Source organism: Urtica dioica, chromosome 7 (assembly GCF_054948205.1).
Source record: "Urtica dioica subsp. dioica isolate 48M chromosome 7, U.dioica_male_clone48M_v1_H2, whole genome shotgun sequence".
Classification (NCBI taxonomy): domain Eukaryota; kingdom Viridiplantae; phylum Streptophyta; class Magnoliopsida; order Rosales; family Urticaceae; genus Urtica; species Urtica dioica.
Genome location: NC_142762.1, coordinates 26,637,291 through 26,641,618, shown reverse-complemented (window position 1 = coordinate 26,641,618; position 4,328 = coordinate 26,637,291). Strand labels below are relative to the sequence as shown.

General features: G+C 35.7%; 1 long non-coding RNA gene across 1 annotated transcript; it reads right to left on the bottom strand.

Annotated features, from left to right (window-relative positions):
• Positions 1-1,484: 1,484 nt before the first annotated feature.
• On the bottom strand, positions 1,485-2,067 carry LOC149390585 (uncharacterized). The gene is made up of 4 exons (XR_016300101.1): positions 2,032-2,067; positions 1,819-1,923; positions 1,655-1,724; positions 1,485-1,513 (listed from the first exon to the last, which is right to left on the bottom strand). It is a non-coding gene; the product is annotated as an uncharacterized LOC149390585 (long non-coding RNA).
• Between the last annotated feature and the right edge of the window lie 2,261 nt (positions 2,068-4,328).

Here is a 4,328-nt window from a genome sequence, read left to right as displayed (position 1 = left end):
TGGCCTCTAACTACTGCCGAACGCTGTAGTCATTTTAAATCCACTACAGTTTACTGACTGTCATCTATTGCACTGGAGTCTTATCTCTTTGATTATGACTCCAGTGTTTTGATGTAGTGTATTTGTTTTATAAGACTGTAGTTAAAATATATAACTACATTGTTTAGATGTAGTCTTACTAGTGGCATCTATAAATACGACATCGTTATGCTGTAGTTATATAGAACTCAATTACATAAGATAAAAAAACTACAGTTTTAACAAGTAGTCTTAATTGAGTCAATTAGACAGACTACGGTGTTTTTGTGGCATCTATTGCACTGGAGTCTTATCTCTTTGCCTATGACTCCAGTGTTTTCTGTTGAAGACTACATTTTTATAATGTAGTTGTTCAAATTTTGAGTCAATAAACACTACAGCTTTAAAGAGTAGTTATAATTAATTGAGTTGGACAGACTACGGCGTTTTTGTGGCATCTATTGCACTGGAGTCTTATCTATTTGTCTATGACTTCAGTCTTTTTTGTGGAAGACTACATCTTTTAGGTGTAGTTGAAAAATTGAGGTGGTTCATGTTTTTATCTTAGACTACTGCGTATTGTTGTAGTCTAGGAAGATAGATATTTATATTTAGCTTTAAGACTACATTTATAAATTGTAGTTTTCAGTTTACGCACTTAAGACTCTAGTTTACGTTTGTAGTCTCTTGTGTGATTTAGCTTAGACTACTTTCTTTTAATTGGAGTTGAACTTAACGTCATCATTTAACTACATTTGAATTCTGTAGTAAAATATCTGTGAATGCAATATTTTGTATAAAAATATATATTGAATTAAAATGGTTCAATCTTCTAATTTGTATAATTTGTACCTATATTTGTACCAAAACACAAACATGCATAAAAACACATCCACATAAGTACCAGATTTACATCCAACCATATATCCTGAATAATCCTACAAGAGTACCAAATTCATACCAATCATACCAAGTACCGAATTCATCAACATATCCATACTAGTACAGGCATTGTAATGCTACAAAACCACAATACCTAAATCCAAAGACGTCCCTGCTTCATGCATACTAAGTGCCAAATATCACACAATTCTACAGCAAATCCATCCAAGTGATATCATGATTCTACATAAAATACAAAATAGTTTGATAGTGTCCAGAACACTACCTAATACAAAGTTTGAAGGTAGGCAGCCCATTCTTGGCGCATCACATCGAGCTCGTCTCGAGTATAGCTACGTTTTCCATCGAGCTATATTAACGATGAAAAAAATGAAAATTACTTAACCACTTCAAGTAAACAAACAAGCTTATAACTATATTAAGGCTGTATTTTTCCATAAAAAAAAAAAAAAAAAAAAAAAAAAAAAAAAAAAAAGATTAAGGCTAAGCAAATTACTTTAGCTTCAGTCGAGATTAGGTGATGGCCAATGATATCTTCCATGTACTTAATCACATAATATACACACTCTGTTCCGCCCGGTTGTCGAGGACACTAGACAAATAGAAAAAAGTAAGTTAACAACCAATGATTGAGTCAGCTACAAAATTCAGATTCAATCCACACAGTAGCTCAACCCAATTTCAGATTCAATCCCAAGCACAAAATCAGACTAGCTACAAAATTTAAACATACCTTAACAACTTCCCATGTAGCTTGTTTCTTCATAGTTTTGTTGGCTTTCGAGTTGAATAATTTCATAGCACTACGTACAGAAATACACATGTCATGATATATATGTAATGTATAACTATGTAAGATCCATAAATATGAAGAAGTCGATCAATGTGTGAACTCACGTATTAATAACAGCTTTGATATCATTTCCAGGTTTACGAGCAAGAGAATCAAAGTAATAAACTCGGTCATTATGCGGGTCGAGTGCAAGCAACGTCCAATGATTTCTGAATCCACGTAAACAATGTATTAACCGTCTAAGCACCGTCCAATGAAAAATGAAATCATATAAATACTCAAAACATATAACAATATACTCATGTAAATATACTTACACGGGATTGAAAGGAGCTAAGAATAGTTGACCAACACCACAACCCTCCATTCTGTTGGCAATAAGGTCAGATTTTTGTCCACTGGTCCCCATATTCAAAGACACTGGATCTATGAACGCATACATAGATCCAATTTTCATGCTCATGATCTTCTGATACAAGTAGCTAATTCACATAAAGCAAAGATTCATTATGATGTGGCTAAAATATACATATATTTGAAATAGATCAATGAGTATTGAAAAGATTACCTCATGTACAAAACAATGCAGCTCGACGTGATCCACTCCATGCTACAAAATGCCATAATATCATCACGAAGAATATATAGAACTAGATCTTTGCCAAAAATATTCTCGTCCAAGGAAAAAGATATTGAGTTGTCATTCCCCATGACTTTAGCAACATTAGTCTTGAGATATTCTAGACTCCATATCTGTTTGGTTTTTTTCCTGGGAGACCTACGAACGGGTGTTACCACCTGAAAAGAAACACGTATTGGATATTCTAGACTCCATAATTTTTAAAAAAAATGAGCAACACGTAAGAATTAGTTGAGTGATTACCTTGTATTTCTCAATTGTAACCATATTCTTAGGCCACGGAACTTGATTACCAACTACTTCTTTGACAGTCAATTCATGTTTACCCATTCGCATTGGAGATATAGCCTTCTCATCAACGCACATATCTACATGGACACGTACAACTTCATCCCCCAATTTGATTCCCCAAACTGTTCCTTTGGTCGCAGTTTCAGAACAAATTTTACCATAAGCAACAACATTAGAAATGTTGTCCACAGCTAGTTTACATGGTTGTTCCTTAAAAAAAACAGAATTTAGTTTAGTAAATTTTAACAATTAACTAATTAAGAACCAAAACAGGGGTCATTTTTACCTTTCCGTTGGCGAAATCTCTATGCCCGATCAATTCGATATCATCGCATTCTTCCTGGTAGAGTTTTTGTTCGTCACTGCAATTTTCCTTGTCATCGGAGAAGTGTAGATTTGGTTTTTTGGCTGTGCAACTACCCTTATCTGATTGAAGAAGAGAGCTTTTGAAGTTGTTATCGCCAGCCTTTAACTTCATGTTTTCCTCTTGAAGTTCCTTGATTTGTAATAGTAAAATTCGCCTTTCATCGGCGTCTCGTTGATGTGCCTCTGTCAGTTTCTTTTGCTCCTCTAAGACGAGTTGCAGGACAGCGCTTGTTTTTGTCTGCCTTGGAGTGTTGAAGTACTTTGAAGGAGCAACGCCATGCCCAATACACCTTACTAAACCACCACGGTCTTTATTTCCCAACGCTAATGTGAGAGCGTCTTCCTTCGGGTTTAAATAAATAGCCCCATACGTAATCTTTTTGGTACAATCATCCTACAAGTATACAAACATATAGGTAAGTTAAGTTTGACTACCCATATAGACAAAAAAATAGTTCAATTATTTATTCTAACCAGATTGTCTATAAATGAGCTAATCTCTTCATCCTCTGCAGCACTGCTTTTTGCATAAGCGATCTTCCAAAGCTCACTTCGAGATGGTTTACCAGTGCCACCCCTTTCCTTAGACTATAATAGAGCAGGAAATGAAACAATCCACATACTAAAACAACTTCACAATATCAATATAAAAAACAGTCTGATGCACATATATCAACTTCAATACTCACCAAGTCAGCTGCTACGTTTGCGAATCCATGCCTAGAAAGGTGGTGCCGATACTTGATCTTCTTTGACTTGTTAGACTGTTCTGTACTCAAAGTTCTAAAGTCATCGGAGAGACGTTTCGCAACAAAAATCTTCCGAGATTTCTGCGTAATAAAAGGATACGCCGGTGGCGGTTTTGCAAATGCGTGGCTTGTCAACATAGTTGTTGATGTAATTGGTTGCCAGCTTGTACTTGAACTGTCTCCACTTTGTACACGCAGATGCTAATATAGCTTTCTTACCCTTGAAAGGCACGTCATACGATGTCTGCATAAAAAAAAAAGCACGGGTATTACATATGGAATACGACACCATAGTTTTTAAATGGAATCAGAACATGGCTTTACCTTGATTTGATCCCACACTTTCTCATTGAGCTCAGTTGATACCGAACGCCAATTTTCGATCTCAATGGGTACAGTTGATCGCACAACAACACCTACATAGCTTTGCATTTCTGAGTTTGTGTCACCGATGCTTTGTCCAAGGTCATTGTAAGTTATTGGCTTCACCACACCATTTCCTCTAGCTATAACAACCTTGGTAAGAAGAGTAGGTCCCCTTGATGTCCTTTTTTTGCTATTGGTTCCA